An 18796-nucleotide genomic window follows, 5' to 3' on the forward strand; every position below is an offset into this window, starting at 1 on the left:
TGCATTGCAATGTCATGCACATTATTATCAAATAAATTGTTGCTCAAGTATTCAATTTCTAATATATTTTTTGGCATATTTACCTATGCACATGATGCAGGAGACTGCTCAGTTGGGGCAATGGAAGCTTGCCGTAGGCATTCAACCACCGCTGCATAGCCTTGCTTGGAGGCAAATTTTTTGTGTTCTTCTGTGGCCTCCAAATTAAAATCAGTGCCCTGCATTTTTTTATTAATTAACAAAATTATTTGCATTTTATAAATAATTTTTCTTTGCAATTCATTTATTTCTACTTACAACACGTGCTTTGATTTTTGAATATCCCCCAGAGCCAAGTCTGTGCTGCCCAACCTTTTTCAGCCTCGCCTTTCTTGCCTTTGATGTGTCCTACAACCTATGAAAAGTTTGAAATATGTTAGATGATATAGATATAAAGATCAGTACTAAATAGTGGATTATTATATATTGGTATGAAGGTTTTAGCATAAAGTAGCATGTTCCACCAAAAATATGAAAAAGGGGAAGAAAGTATAGCATCATACCTTTAATTGACATGTGTAATCATGCTATTTATCGATGGAGTTCATGCTATTTATCATACTAGAGTCTAGACATGTTCTGCTTTGCATCGCCATTTATTGAAATTGTCTAAGTTTTAATGCATTTATTTTCTGTACTTTTGAAGGTATTCTCATTTGGTTACTAATGTTGTATATTGTGATGCAGATTGCAATTGAGACTTTATCGTTCTCCAAATATGTTGGCTTTACAGGTGTCCGTCTTGGATGGATAGTTGTTCCTGATGAGCTTCGATTCTCTGATGGATTCCCTGATGTAAATGATTTCAATCGTATCATGTGTACTTGTTTCAATGGTGCATCTAATATTGCACAAGCTGGTGGATTAGCTTGCCTTTCTCCAGAAGGGTTAAAGATAAGAAGTGATCTTCAAAATAGTTGTTTTGACAGATATGTAATATCTGGGTTTCTGTTGTGTCATATTTTATCATTTTCAAGTGATGTTTTTTGATAAGAGACATTGATAAGGTAGCAAAAGGAAAATAAAGCACTCGTTGATAATTTACCTTATCTATTCTTTATCAATGATTAATTAACTTACCTAATTTGTATGAATCATACTTGTTCTTGCTGATATGAAAAGAAAAAACAATATGTCAAAAAAGAGTCATTGATAAGGTAGTTGTTGTCAAATTTTCTTTGACCTTTCCTCTGTTGGATTGAGATTGCTTATTATAAGAAAGCATGGTTTTGGTCACAGAGATCTGCAAAGCCATAGGGAATTTTATTTGAGACTAAAATAATGATCGTTTACTTTAACTTGCATTAGTGCTAAAATCTTTCATATGATGATTATTAATGTGGGATGCTCAATTTTTTTGCAGGCCATGCATGGAGTTGTTGAATTTTATAAAGAGAATACTATAATCATTGTGGAAACATTTACTTCACTTGGGTTTGATGTCTTTGGAGGAAAAAATGCGCCATATGTATGGGTTCGATTTCTTGGTCAAAATTCATGGGATATTTTTACTGAGATCCTTGAGAAAGCACATATAGTTACAACTCCAAGAAGTGGGTTTGGACCTGCAGGTGAAGGTTTTATAAGGGTGAGTGCCTTTGGTCACAGAGAGAACATATTAGAAGCTTCATTTGTCAATATATCTTCATTTGTCAATATATCTTATGTAGGATTTATGCCCATATTGAGATTGAGATTTATAAGCAATTGTGTCAGCATATGAATTACATACCTTTCATATTTACAATAACAAAATTTAAATAGCAAAATTGAGGATTATGTGTGGTAGTATGTTGGAGAAATAACTCCTATTTTAGGGATTTTGACAAAACAACATAGCGAGAAATATTGAATTCAAAAGGATGAGAATGTGAAGGAACAAGAGGTGCAGGTGAAGGTTCAAATCACATGAAAAGTCATTTGTACACACTGTGAATTTTTTTGTACATTATGTTATATTTTAAGAGTGCTCCCCCAAAGTAGATGTGTTAGGCTTGGTACTTTTTCTCTTTACTTCACTGATATATGTGTTTGAATTAGTCTACACACAAATAGTTAACATGTTACCAAAGCTGATACACCTTTTGTGAGCTTGCAAGGAGCTAAGGAACGGGAGAGAAAGATTGGAAGCAGGGTGATATTAGGAAAAATCTCTTAATGAGTTTCCATCTTTAGAGTTTCCACAGGAGAAAAAGCAGGGATTCCCTAAAAATGATAATCTATTGGTTGGGTATAGACACATAATCCATGTGATCAAAGCTTCAGCAACAACAAAAAATACTAAAAAAGAAGAATGGATTTTAGATGTGGTGGAAACGCTCAGCTTTAAATTCTTTAAGATTCTCAGACTACATTGTTATTTGAAGATAGAGATTAGATTTTGTGATGCTTCACACTTAAATCTGATGTATAGTGTATATGCACTTCTTTTTTGATATGCAACAAAGCACAAAATGGAATTGATGATGGTATAAAATAACAATCACTAACGAAAACATTATATATTGTTATCATAGTTAATAGAATACTACAGAATATGGGATTTGATATCTTCAATGATGGATTTCATCAGGATTTACATGCAGATTAAGTGCAATTTTGATGCACATATGACCCAAAAGAAAACAGGGGATAGGAAACTTAAGATAGCGAGAAATTATTGTAAAAGAAAAGGAAAGTCAACAAGTATAGTGGTCAAGGCATTGCCTATTTTTATGACTCAAAATCTAACATTGTACATCATATCACAAGATTCGGTTGTCACAACTTTAAGTAGGAATTTCTTAGTTGAATTCAAGTTTGAGTTCAGCGAAGATAAAATTTGAGAAAAGAACCCATAGGAGACATAGGCTCTAAAATTTGTCACTAAATATGAATAAAGGGCTTCATTTTGTCAATATATCTTATGTAGGATTTATGCCCAGATTGAGATTGAGATTTATAAGCAATTGTGTCAGCATATGAATTACATACCTTTCATTAATAGATAGATTAAATTGAGCTAGTTGAAATTGTTGATACTGAAGTTGAACCCTAAATTTGCTCATTAATGTACTAGTATTTAATACTATTGCATACCTTTTTGGATTTGCCGGTGTACTTTCTTTTGGACGTTGCCCTTTCTCCTTTGCATCCAAAATGAACTCATTCCAGTCCCTCACTGAAACAAAGGGAGGACGCTCGTACTTCAAGTTTAGGACGAGGCTCTTTCTATATGTGTCCCTCACAACCTTAAGATGTCTGCCAGCTTTTTGTAACAATTTCTTATGATCAAAAATATTACTACCAAACTCATGCTCTATATCTTTGATGAGCTCATCTTTTAACTTTTGAGATTGGTAGTTCCACCTTTTAAGAAAAAACACAAAATTGTTAGATATAGCTAGTATAAGAAAAGACCCGAATGAAAGGAAAAATGTTGCACCAATTAATGATATGAAAAAAATAGTGGTATAAAATTAGTTTAGTTATGATGTACAACAACCTAGTACGTATGGTGGGCTCGAATCTTCATAGTGTGATGTCATAAAGCCTCCTATAAAATGTATCATTTCTTGCAAAAAATGTCATGGGATAATTAATAGTAAAAACCATTAAAATGAATCATATGAAAGAAGACTCCCACTTTTGGTTCTCTATAGAAAAATTGGTTAGTATCTTCTACTGAAAGCATGAAATTGCAATATACCAAATTACTAAACTAGAGAATTACTGGTATAGACAAAAGGTCATTGATAATTCAGATGATCCTACCAAACCCCTAATAAAAAGGAATTCTAGAATAATTAAACAACTTGCACAATACGAGACACTAAAGAAGGTCATGAGGCATCACTCCGCATCAAAAGCCCTTGCATTCACCACTTCCTCTCATGTTTACATCTTGCAAGAAAATCCTTATTACAATATAAAAAATAATTATTCAAATAAAGTACCTGGAATCTTAGGACATTTCAAAGGCATTAATTCATTATCGTCAATCAACAATGATGTCTCCATAGATCCCATGCTAGAAACACGGGTAGCTCCAAGAAATTACAGTGAATTATCACCAATAGATGCACTATGATCCGCATTTGGTGGCGTACCAGACGGTGCATCTCCTACCACAAAAAAAATAGTACACTATGTGATGCATCCCAAGATTAAAGTAAATATTATCAACTCATAATTAACACCAAACCAAATATAGAAAAATAAGGATTTACCAGCTAGATGTCCCCTTGTTGCCGACATTGCAGTCAGCAATCTCGTACGGGCATCCGTCAACCTCGTAGGAGTCTCCTGCACTAGATGACTTGAACAATAAATTGTTAGCAAAGACATTCTGAAATAATAAAAGTAAGAGTTAAGAAGTTTTGAATGTTCGAAATAAAAAATTCCTTCTAACTTTTCAACTAAAAGATTATTTTACCAGTGGCAGCCTGAGCTCTGCTACTACCGGCCTCACCGCGTTGTCCTTGACTAGGTTGCGGATCAATCGCCAAAAATTCCTGTATAACAAGAATTTGGTAGTTAAAGTTTCTTACAACTCTTTAAAAAAATTGCATCACATATTTTACTTCACAACATAAAATATTATAAAATATAAATCTTTATTGAACTTTTTTTATAACTAAATATTCATTGGAGCTTACTTCATAAAGCTGAGCTTGCGCTTTCAAATTTGATAGCTTCTTCATCATCTCCCCGAGTTCCATATTTGCCTCATCCAAAATTTTCATTGCTTTTATATTAATTTTTCTAATTTTTTTCTTCAACATTTTTATGAAATTGGGAGTATCAGCAATATCCTCATCAGAATGCATAGCTAGTGCCTCGGTGCTTACTATTGTTGCTTTACCCTTATCCTGAACATCAAATTGTGAGAGGAATATCAGTAAAACTATCATAAAAACTCAAAAATTGTAAATAAAATAATGTAATAATATAACATTTTTTAACTATCTAATTTGTACAATTTCAAAAAGGTTTACCCTTGCTGAAGAAGCGGTGGGAGTAGCATCCTGGTGACCTCTATCATCTGTCAGATCCATATCGTCCTATCACAAAGATTAAACATAAAAAAATTAGCTAACTAAAAGCAATAGACAGCAAAAAAAAACTTATTAACAAAATGGTAAATAGTACTTACAGCCCTCATGATAGTAACTTTGTTTGTATCTATGTGATTTAAATGGTAATCAATTAGCAGTTCTTTCCCTGCACTTATTGATTTTATTGCACAAACAAAAACTTCATTCCCCTCACATGCCTCAAATATGCAATTGGGTTACTTACTAGTTGAAGAAGGTCACGTACTATTTATAAAACCTACAATATTACCTATTGCTTTTGGTCTCCCATCAATGTACATAGAAAATCTTTTACTTTGACCATTTTCTTTTTGTTGTATATAATTAGCTGATACCCCATACCTAGGCATACTTTTTTTATATCGAACAATCCACATCCAATCATTGTAATTGTAACATGGACTGACATACTTGAACAATTTGACAACTTTGTTGTAACATACCTTTATCCCATCCATGGAAAATAGGCCCAAACCATGTAATGAGGATGGAGCAATGCGATATATCCTCTCATTAACACAAAAATATGTGTTAATTGGAGGTAGCTCATTGGGTATCCATTCTTTCTCAATGTGTGAGTATCGAAAGGGCACCTTGATGTCGCCTTTGGTCTCATCATCATAACAACATGACCCCTCATTAGCAAGGAAAAATTGCATACATTTATCAAATTTTTTATTATTCTTTTGACCTCTAGTTGATCTCCCTCTTTTAGCCGTACTACATGTAGAGCTTTCATCTACCATTTCCTCATTTCCCTCATTCGATGTAGATAGATCTGACAAGTACCTATTTGGTGGGTCCTGCAATCCATCAAATGGAAAGTGAAAGTGACATATATAAAATGTAGTAAGTTGAAAGTGATTATACAATTATATTTCTATACGGACCTTCTTTGTCTATATATACATTATATGATTATATAATATGTCTATTTATAACATACGTGTTCAATGATAAACAAGAAGAATATAAGAAAATTATGTCTATTTATTGACTTATACCTGCTGATCCATGTCACTATGCACAATCCACACCAAACGGGTCAAATCTCCTGTAGTCAATTGACTGATTGCAAAAAGGGTGACAACCAGACACAATATAAACATTGGTAATTATAAATAACATATGTTGTAATCATTAGAAATGAACACAATAAATATGTAATCAAATTTCCTGAATATGTTAATCATTTACCTTAAGTTAGCTAAAAATTACATGATACACGTTTTCTACAAATAACTTAGAAGACAACATGAACAATAGGCAACATCCCAAACATGAACAAATTTCCCTTATATATGGAATGCAATATCGTCAACAGAAGGGGTGGCGATGTACCTATAGTCAATTGACTATTTGCAAAAAGGGTCATAATCAGACACAACATAAACATTGGTAACTATAAATAACATATGTTGTAATCATTAGAAATGAACACAATAAATATGTAATCAAATTTCTTGCATATGTTAATCATTTATCTTAAGTTCGCTAAAAATTACATGATACGTGTATGCTACAAATAACTTAGAAGACGACATGAACAATATGCAACATCGTAAACATGAACAAATTTACCTTATATATGGAATGCAAGATTGTCAACAGAAGGGGTGACGACATTTTTAGTCATTAATTATCTTCTTCTTCTTCATCATCATCATCATCATCGCCATCATCACCATCATCATTACCATCATCATCGCCATCATCATCACCATCATCACCATCACCATCATCATCATCATCACCATCATCATCATCATCATCACCATCACCATCATCGTCATCACCATCATCGTCATCACCATCATCTTGATCTGCATCATCTGCTTCTTCATCATCTTCAATATCTTCTTCTTCCATAAAATTATACTTTATCGGCCTTCCTCTTGGATCATGTCTAACAAAAAATGACCAACCCTATTTATTTGGAACCTCTGAGTAAAACACTTTCTCACATTGGCTTGGAAGAACATAGGACTCATCTCCAACTGGCTCAAACGACCTTGTATTGATCATTGTAAATCTATTATCATGTTGAATAACCATTCTATCTGGATTATTTTGATTTAGTCATAACCTATACCATTTCACGACGAATAGAACTACTTTAAAGGTGTTAAATTCACACTCAATTATATCATCCAAGATGCCATAGTATTGATTTTGAGATTGTTGAGGATGTATGTCATTTCTAGATGATATATCGGTGAACTCAAAAACTACAGTTATCCCAGAATCACAAGTTTTCTTTGTGTCATCCAACCTTTTTATGCAAAATTTGTGGCCATGATAGTATATAGCTTTGTGGTGCTTGACCTGCAATTTTTGAAGTGTGTGTAAATTATTTGCATAGTGAGTTGATACGAAACATACGTCGAGTTATGATCATTAATAAATTTCTACATACCTCTCCACCTCTTAAACACTTTACTAGATCAACTACCATCGGCATAACATTGGAATCTCCATTACAATGAGCTTCTGTAACCAATGAAGCAACACCTTCCCATGTTAATGAGCAACCATTTTGTTGACATTGTTCAATCCATTCTGTCATCCAATCAAGATTATTCACAATATACAAATGTATTGCATCCCACTCACAACCACCTATTTCAAAAAAATACACCAATTAAAAATAATTTATATCGAAGATTTATATGAATTAATTAACTACAATAACATCTTAGATTTTCCTCTCACTTTCCTTGATCTACCTTTTTCCATCAAGTACTTCCCTTCAAATTTGTTAATTGAGTTGGGATCCCAAATACGATCTACATGGATGTTTGCTGCAAACTTAGGAAGATATTTAGTAATGTACACGATGGTCTGGTATACCATATATCCCTCCACCATAGAACCCTTGGGATGTGCTCTTTGTTGAACCAATCCTTTCAAAAATTTCAAGTGCCTCTCAACCATCCACATTGACCTGGTTGGTACAGGTCCACACAATTCAATCTCCTCAACTTGATGTATGAGGTAGTGTTCTTGTGCATTGAAAAAACTTGGAGGTAGACACTTTTGCATTTCACACATCAGAAGAGGAATTTTTCTCTTCCAATATTTTATATCTTCTTTATTGATTTCTTTAGATGACAACCACCTCATGTATTTTCCAAGATCATATATAACCTGTTTGACATTGTTGGCAAAGTGGTGTGGGAGAGATAGAGGTAGAACGTACTGCAATATTTGTAAAATGATCTTGTCAATATTTTATAAAAGAATACAATTGAAACTACATGCAGTATACAAATATATAGTGAATACAAAATAACATGAATTACCTTAATAAATGTATGCCAATCATGTGTTTTCAACCCTAGCCCAAATTCACTTTTATTTGATATGACATTGTTTATGTTCGCAGCAAATCTTGTGGGAAATCGTATTTTTTTATGACTTCTTTTATAGCATTGCTCTGCTGCTCTGACAATAACCAACTAAGGACACTTGTATCAATCTGGTCTCCATTGTTATTTGGTCGAATACCATTTTTCATTGCATGGTTGGATTCTTCAATGTCATTACAAGTTTTGACAATTTGATCTTTGTCACACCTTCCATCCAAGATTTTCCATAATGTCTCTGCTACATTCTTTCCAATATGCATAGGATCAAACAAATGCACAATTGGGATTTGCTCGTAGTACGGCAACCTAGTAAATTGCGTAAGATAAATTTTTAGTCCTTTTGGAAGTTGGGCATTGATGTCTTGACAACCTTCACAACCATCAATCACATCATCAGTAAACAAAACACAATATCGAAATATAAATTTGAAACAAAAAGCATCAAATGGAATGACATTACCTCGACGATTTATTTTATTGTATGCCAACTTCCATAGGCGAGGTTTCATTCTCTATGGCTTTGACATAGTCCCTTCTAGACCATTGAAAAGATATTTTTTGATAATTCGGTACTTATGATTTCTATGCAAAAAGTGTCTATTCTCATCAAACACCTACTTTCTTAAACTTTTTGAATGATGAGATTTTTTCTTTGGACCACAAAATGGACATGCAAATTTACCCTTTGTCTGAAGACCTACAAGATCATGTATAATTGGATTAAATGTGTTAACTTTGACATACCAGAAAAGAGGTGTCAAGAAGAGAACATACCACAAAAATGTGTTAGCCCAGGGGCATCATGTATTGTCCATACAAGCATTGCATGAAATTGAAATTATCTTTTTCCTATTGGTCTACAAATGTCATACATAGTAACCCCATTCCATAACACCACCAACTCGTCGATAACAGGTTCAATATATACGTTGATATCTTTGACTTGGTACTTACCTACTTGAATGAGCAAAAACATTACATAATTATTTTGACCATTTGATGGATTAGTAATAATAAATTAATTTAGATGACCACTAAATCAAAAAATACCTGGAACAATCAATGTCAACATTATGTGCTCTCTCTTTATGGACAACCAAGGAGGTATGTTATTGTTGATAACAAAAATAGGCCACACTGAGTAAGTAGATCTCATCTCTCCATAAGGATTGACACCGTCTGCTGCCAATGAAAGCTTGAGATTACGAGGTTCTTCTCTAAAGTGTGGCCATTTTTCCTCTATTTTCTTAAATTTCGAACCATCTGTAGGCATTCGCATAATGTCATCTTGACTTCTATTGTGTGCATGGTAATCCATAAATTGTGCCAAGCTATTGCACTTGAATAATCGTTGTAGACGTGGAATAATGGGAATATGCCGAAGAACCTTGCGAGGCACCTTTTTTGTTAATCGATCTGATTGATATCTACTGATATGACAAGTAGGGCATTGTGTCACAAATTCATGCTATTTATGATATATAATATGATCATTCGGACATGCATCTATTGTTTGATACTCCATTCCAATATCTTTCATGATGGAAAATAATTCTCGGTACGAGCAAGGTAGAATGTTTGATGGTGGTAACAAACACTCACCTATCAACCTACGACCAAAAATATAATTTCTTAATTTAAAGAATATTAATTGCTACACGAACCCAATGTTAATTGTAAGGGAACTACGAGTAAAATAATGAAAGAAGATGGCATACCTTAACATATGTGTCATTTCTACATTGGATAAACCATTCATAACCTTCAAGTTCACCAATAGCAATATAGCGGCAAGAAGAGTTGTTTTAGAGCCTTCATATAGGGACTGGTGTGCCTTCTCAAGTAAAGGTACATCAAACTCTGCATCATCATCACCATCATCATCATCATCATTATCATCTTGATCATCGTGATCATTTTGATCATCGTGATCTTCATCATCCTGATCTTCTTCCATGGTATCATTACCTTCTACTTCAATATTCACACCTCCATGTTCCCTCGTTTGGAAATCCGCATTCTCCAAATTGTCATGGTCCATAACATGAAACTCAGGGATATTGACCTATATGAAAATGATGACCTTATATTAACCATGACCATGTTGTCATCATCATGTTATGTAATTTATAAACTATTAAAATACAGACCAATGGGCGATACTCGTTTCCCCCTTCAATGTAACCATGTTTCCTACAATGTTGCTCAGCTGTTGTAATTAGATATCTTCGAGTCTTTATGCCCATACACATTTTTCAAGGACAATAAAATTTTCCATCACCTTTTCTTTTTAAGTTAGACCACAGTCTAGCAATTGTCTCTCTATTTTTTTGTGCATTGATATCGTCAGACATGGTCTTTCTTGAATGGAATGACTCATTGGTGGAAGAAGGATGATTTGTTTGCAACCTGCAGATGGAGTAGTAAGAGGAAGACACATATAAAAAGGAGTTAGGTCTCTAAAGCAAGTAGGAGTTAGGACATGTTGGAGTGGGGTCAGCCCAAGATATTTTGGAATCTTGAAGAACCTAGTAAAGGGTATCTGGAAAGGTGAAAATAAACAAGTATTTTTACAGCTACAAAGGAGGAATCGAGAGCATTATAAATAATGAAGAAGAAACTTAAATCCATACAACTTCACCTCTATTTACAATTTGACCTTTCTGCAAGTGAAATATGACAATATACAAAATTTCCAATCAAATTTTCACTTAAAAAAGAACACCAAATATACCTTTGCTACAATATCTTCTTCAAATTCTTCGCTATCAGATTCTTCAGAACTGCAAGCTCCTGTGCAGAAAAAATATGAGATGTACTAAGTAATTTTTGATGGGCAATATTTAAACAAATCAACTATCAAAAAAACAATTTATGAAATTCAGTTGCTTTATTATGTATTGAAGACTTGGCAAGATGTTCCCAAGTCTATCTATAGAATGCCTATCTGCATGGTTGTTTGCAAATAGTCTAGTATGGTACCGCTTTTGAACAACAACAAATGTCACTGGGGCTGGTAATTTGGCTCAAGAGATGCACAAGCCTATTGACACCACAAAACTTTTAGTTCATCATATAGCATTCAGTTGTCTTCTTTAACAAAATCCAAAGAGAATACAAACAAACTAATGAGCCGTGTCTATCTCAATTGAATAGCAAGTACTATAGTGAGTATTAGGAAACTAACCTTGCAAATAGCATCCAGTTCATAAAGTATTAGGAAAGTGACCTTGCTAATTAGTTTAACATAGATTGGTGAACAGAAAATTCATAATAAAAATCTGATTTTTTTCCACACTTGTTCAAACCATCTAATGAAACGACAAAAAATGAATTGTATACAAAGACCATATTGTGGGCTTTCCAAGTTGAAAGTGAATAGATGACCTTTGTGGGGTGTTGTACCAAGTGGAGCAAGTATGTGAGAGCTTGAAGATGAAGGGCTCCTATTTTGGGGCCAATATTTGGTGGTTTCGAGGTGCCTAGGGAGAACCTTTGATGCTAAGTCTTAGTTATGTAGACTTTGGAAAATCTGGTGAGCTTTCTACGAGTTTGTACCTGCTGTATTAGCAGCCACTATGGCCTATTCCAGACCTTCAGTATTCTAATTGACATCAATTATAAGTGTGCATCCAGATGTTAGCTACAATTGATTGGGGTGGCTTTTAGTTGTATCAGTCTAATTTGACATGTGTGATGGCAGTATCAACATGTTATCAGCATCTTACATTATTTAGAAGAGGTGTAGTTCAGTGGTTAAATGTTCGATCATTGTGGGAATGGTATTCTATGCTTTTTGTTAGGTTAATTTGTGTTGTTGCGGCAGTATGATTTTATAATATGAATGTTGTATCAGTTTGTTTCAATAATGTTCTTGTTATTTTGCTATATTGTAATGCATCTCACTATAATGTCCCCTTTTTGACATGACATTCAATAATAAAAATATAAAGTAAAAATATAAAAAATTAAAATAACATGTAATATAATTATAATTTAATTAAGTTTAGTGAATGATCAAAATGAATGCAATAAAGAGTTATGAGTATTGAAGGATTAAGATATAAAGGAGAGACCATTCTATGAGAAGATAACATGAAGGAAGCAAACAATCATTTGGAAATAAATTACTATTCTGTGAGGTAGCAATGAAGGGTGGCGACTCAATTCCTTTTGAAGGGTGGCAATTCTTTTATAAATAAAATATAAAGGGAAGATCAATAGAAATTCACCATCAAATGTCATTTCATTCAACTAGATACAAAATCAGAAATCCATTCAAGAATCAACTTATGAAATCATTACACACCAATATATCAAATCAGCATTCATTCAATCATCACTATCAATGTTTGTTAAATAATCAATCCTGAATCCATCAAAGTAGACCATTCAATTGTCCACCTATCATCAATTGGGAATCAAATATCAAAATAACCAAACAATCAGACCAGCAAGCAAACAATCAGTCACTTATACAGGCAAATATCAACTATTCAAGTATCAACCATTCTAGCATCCAATCATTTAAATATTTATAATTAAGACATAAATTGGTTAAGCATCCACCGATCAATCCTTCAAGAAATGATAATAAAGAGAAATCAGACAATTGACAATGATCTATCAAATACATCAAGATATCAATTTTGAATTCTAGTTAGTACTTGCAAACTGGACAGGTTTTGGGCCCATAGGGTAGGCTAAGGATTTGAGGCAATATTTATGATACATATTCCACAAAAATTAGCATAATTGGTATAAATACTAGGTTGTTACTGTAGAGCGTAAAAACTGGTTGATTAGGACATTTAGCAATTCTCGATTTGGGTACTCCATTTCAATTTGTTTAAATTGTTTTGTCCAATGTAGGTTGATGTTTTTTAGTTTCAACGTTGAAACCCAAAGTGTAATATTTGGTAGGCATGTTTGTTCTTATAGCCTTAAATTCATTGACTGTGATTTTAATAAAAATCTACGGCGAGACTTATTTTTCAGATGCATGATGAGAAACGATTTCCACATTGAAACGTTTTATGAGAATTCCTAGGTTCAACAGCTATGTCTTTTCTAGGGCTTATAGCATCTCTTCTTTTGAGCTTATGCAAGTGACAAAGTATGAGAAGGGTAGACTTTAGCAATGGCTATTGCTTTTGTTATTATTCCATTGTTTATTATTTTTCTTATCTCATATCTATGTTTATTTTACATTTTTTTATTTCCACGTAAATTGTGGCCTGAGGGGCCACACCTTTTTATATTGATTTTTAAAAAAAAGATCACACATAAGGGTGCATCTATAGCTAACTACTTAACATCTAGAATCATATTAACAAAAAGGTTCATATTCATTCTCAAACATATTAAATTATACATCAGCATAGCCAACAAGGCTAGCCTCCAAGAGCAATCTAGAAAATTTCTACTATTCAGAAGGGTGACAAGAATCATAGTCCATCTTGAAAAAATCATTTTCCAGACCGATACATAGGCTTTCTCAAGAGTATAGAGAATAGCCCAAGCTTCCATCTAATTTTTAGAATCAGTACTTAAGGAAGTAGAAAAGAAAAACTAAACAGAGGTTAAAGCTCCACTACTAGTACCACCCATTCCTGTTGGACGTGGATTACTCCTTGAAAACCCATCTATATTGATTTTGAGGAAATCATTTGGGAGGGGAGACACTAACCTAAATGGTTCACTTTCTTGATTTGCTAAACTCTGGGACCAAACCTATTTTGTGAAGAAAGAGAAAAGCATTGATCCAAGTGATTAGCAATGTGGAGATCCAAATGAACAGTTGACTGAGATAGCTCTTGTTTCGACAAACCACCCTCTCATGAAATCTCATTCATATTATAATCTTGCATGATCTTATCATAGAAAAGGTGATTATGAAATTGTTGGCCGTTACTACATGGCATCAGTCAAGAAAATCCAGAAGCCACAGGATTTTGTGTTGCCATACTTTGGGTTGGGACAGGTTAAATGAAATTGGGAGATCTTAAGAGTTCTCTCTCAAATTTTGAAAAGGTTCTAGAGGTTCACCCTGAGAACTATGAGAGCTTGAAAGCTGTAGGCCATATATATGCTCAACAAGGGCAGCGAGAGAAGGCTTTGGAAATTCTAAGAAAGGCAACTCGCATAGATCCACGTGATGCTCATTCCTTTATTAAGATGGGTGAGTTATTCATATCATCAGACCCCAGTGCAGCCTTAGATTCTCTTAACACAGAAAAGTCTCTTCTGAAGAAGAGTAGAGAAGATGTACCCATTGAATTGTTAAACAACATTGGGGTTCTTCATTTTGAGCGTGATGAACTAGAGTTGACTCAGCAAACTTTCATGGAGGCATTAGGAAATGGCATTTGGGTTGAATTCATCAATAAAAGCCCCAGTATCAATTCTGAAGTTTTTCCTGTGTGTTTAAAGGATATGGAATTCTTCCATCGACTAGAAGAAGAAGGTGTTTCACTTGAGTTGCCATGGGATAAAGTGACAACACTATTTAAATTGAGTTTCTTTTTAAATACTATTTAAATATAACTTAAAATATGAATTTATCCATGAGAAATCCAATGAATAGGTGCTCCTACATCATAGACAGAGATGCTGATGCAAGGTATGATGTTATTGACTTCCCTCTTAGTGCCCTAGTCCACCAACTCATACATGAAACTATGGGACAAAAAAGAAAAATGTTGGATTTAAAGCTTTTCCAATCAGTTATTAGGAGTATGAATGAGGTTTGCATGTCAGATTCGAATGAAGCCCTAAGATTCATTCAAAGACCCCACACCATTATCGGCATGGAGGCTTCAAGTGAAGCCCCTTGGGACCTTCATTCAAAGATTTGGCTTCATTTGAAGCCCCTAAAATTTAGCTTCCCCACTTTCCATCTGATTTCTTCATTATGGAAAGTGGGAACCATTATTGTGGCCCTACCCAAGAACAAAATTTTATCACCTAATTTTCCTTTTGTTGACTTCATGATCTTTCTATGAAGCAAATAAAATAATAATAACATTTTCTATGTTTAAAACTTCTATGTTGACTATAAAAAACATCTGCTGAAATAAATTTATTTGACAAATTCCATTAAAAAATTACAACCTTTTTCAACCTAGACTTATATTAGACATTTTATAAGTTACACTAGATTAACATGTTTAAAAGTAACTACACATATCTAAATGTGTGCACTACATAAGTGTGCAATAAAAATATATATGTATATTTCAATCTATCTTGACATATGTTCATAATCACTCGTATGAAAAGGAATGTATTCAAATATTTCAAGCTCATCTTTGTCATTTTCCTCCCCAAAAATGTGCATACAAGTAACAAAATATTATAGAAAGTCAAGTATTCAAACTATTTGCTAAATGTTACAAGAGAACGATAGATCGTTCATTGTTGAATATATAAAATATTTCATATACCACAGAATAACTATTTTATAAATGAAAACTTTCATACATGGGATGAAGCATTCTAGTTGTTTGAAAGTCTATTGGACATTGTGAGCTTCCATAAAAAATATCACAATAGTCCTTGAATACTTGAATGTTCTTTTTTCACCTATAAGTAGTGGTGAATATAGAAATAATGAGACATTTTATTTAATCTACTATATGGATTTGAAGCAGACAAAATTATTATAGCAACTCAATGCAAAGGAAAATCAATATATTTAATTTAAAATAGTCTAAATGTGTTCATACAAAAACTATATTTAATTGATCTTTATATATTCCTAGTTTTTCAGCTAATGACCAGCCAAATGAAGCCCATAAAGACAACAAGACACAATTTATACCCAAATTAGCATTTTAGAATATTATGAGTGAACCACTTTTCTTTCTTTGTAGCCTATTTTATCTTGGAAATAGGATACCAAATCATGTTGTTATCCTTGATTTATAATCTTATCCTAGTTGATATTTTCTAACAAAAAATTCAATAATCTATTTAGATAACTTGTCTTTTATAGTGTTAACCATTCTCCAAAAATACATTTTTTTTTCCTAAAAATATCTTCGAACTCAATGGAAAGCTCATGATTCAACTACCTCTTGTCTCATATTGAGGTATTTTGGGGATGATATAATAAATAATTCATTCCATCCTACATTGGTAATACTTCTTATTTGGTGAATACATCATTTCATCAAAAAGACTCTTTGTGTGGTGAACCTTTAGTATTTTACCTATATAGTAGATAGATCAAAAGCAACAACATATTTAAATAAACTAAATATCTCTAGAAACATATATGTATATATGTAATAACGTAAATCAAATCAATCTGGAATATTTTCAAGATATAAGTTAAATTCTCATGGATCATTTAGAAGTCATATGTCACAAAAACCTTCAAGTGGGTTACAATTTCTTATTTTTGAAAAATAAATCAAATATTGAATAAATTTGAACCTAAGATTTATTTAAAATAATTTTAAGATATATATTCAATAAAAAAATTTAAAAAAATAAAAGATAATAGAACTATATCATTGAACATAAGAGGAACAAAATTTCATCGCTTGATTTTCCTTTTGTTGACTTCAAAATATTTTTGTGAAACAAATAAAAAACAAATAACATTTTCTATGTTTCAAACTTCTATATTGACTACAAAACATCTTCTCAAATAACATTATTTGGTGAATTCAATTTAATAGATTAGAACCATTTTCAACATTAACTTATACTAGATTTTCAACAATTTTCAAACTTCTATTTTGACTACAAAAGATCTCTTGGAATATAGATCATCCATTGTTGAATATGTAAAATATTTCATATACCATACTATTTAATATTGCTAGGCTGTTTGAACAGCTACATGACACTGAAAAAGAAAATCTTTTATACAGGCTAATATTGTTCAAGTTTCCTGATTATGTGGATGCATATCTACAACTTGCAGCTATGGCCCAGGCTCAAAATGAGATCCAACTAAGCCTAGAATTGATTGGGCAGGCACTTAAGGTGGATAAAACCTCAGTAAATGTGATTACCATGCTTGGCAACCTAGAACTAAAAACAAGAATTTGGCTTCAAGCAAAAGAAACAATTAAAACTGCACAAAATGTATCAGATGGTAAGGATAGTTATGCTGACATTTCTCTTGGAAACTAGAATTATTTTGCAGCTTCACGCAATTGAGAAGAAGGATCTAAATGCAAAGGGAATACATCTTGTTAAGGCTAGGGAACTGTATTGTAAAGTGTTGGCTCAGAGACCTGGAAATGTCTATGTTGCAAATGGGGCAGGCATTGTGCTAGCCGAAAGGGGTCATTTTGATATTGCAAAGGAAATTTTCACACAGGTTCAAGAAGCTGCAACAGGAAATATCTTTGTTCAGATGCCTGATGTGTGGGTAAATCTAGCACATGTTTGCTTTGCACAAGGACAGTTTGGGCTTGCAGTGAAAATGTATTAAAATTGTTTGAGGAAATTTTATTTTGGCACTGACACCCAAATTTTATTATATTTAGCTCGATCACATTATGAAGCAGAACAATGGCAAGATTGTAAAAGAACATTATTAAGAGCAGTACATTTGACACCCTCAAATTACATGTTACGCTTTGATGTTGGTGTTTCCATGCAGAAGTTTTCAACTTCAACACTTCAAAAGAAAAAACGTACTACTGATGAGGTTCGTCAAGTAGTGTCTGAATTAAAGAATGTGCTCCGTGTGTTTAGTCAACTTTTAGTAGTGCCAAGCCCTCATACACATGGCAGGTTTCAAGGATTAATATAGGCCGCCCACGTTGTAGCCCTATATGATTGCTTTCACAACCTGCCATCTCCGTGCATTTTTTCTATATGTATGCTAATTTGATTTAAGGAACTATTAGGCTATGTAATTGTATGATTTGATCATGAGAAAAACTTTGTGGAATAATGAAATATGATACAAGAAACAAGGAATATGCACTATGTTTCAATGAATTTTTAAAAATGTCAAGGTTGATTTTGCAAGATGAGCATCATAGAACTTTACAAAATTATGAAGACAAGGCAGATTTTGTGTTGTTGAACAAGAAAGCATATTTCTAACTGAAGTATTGACATAAAAAGTTTAGTAACTATCCTAGAAAGTAATCTTGACGAAAGAGAGCATATTCTTAAAGTAGTGGCTTGGTAGAAATCCATTAAAAGTGTCCATTAAAAAACACAATACAGCCTGAATATGTCAGTATATGGCAGAGAGTTTTACATGGCATTCCTGGGATAAATAGAATAGTAGTCAAGCCCTATTCAAGAATGAAAAAGCTTGTTATTTTCCAAGGAAAGGAC

The 18796-nt window shown here is 33.1% G+C and overlaps 1 pseudogene; it reads left to right on the top strand.

Moving 5' to 3' along the window:
- Positions 1 to 576: 576 nt before the first annotated feature.
- On the top strand, positions 577 to 18257 carry LOC149551659 (protein CTR9 homolog; annotated as a pseudogene).
- The last annotated feature ends 539 nt before the right edge of the window (positions 18258 to 18796 follow it).

Source organism: Cupressus sempervirens, chromosome 6 (assembly GCF_028749045.1).
Source record: "Cupressus sempervirens isolate cs-2001-9-10 chromosome 6, ASM2874904v1, whole genome shotgun sequence".
NCBI lineage: Eukaryota > Viridiplantae > Streptophyta > Pinopsida > Cupressales > Cupressaceae > Cupressus > Cupressus sempervirens.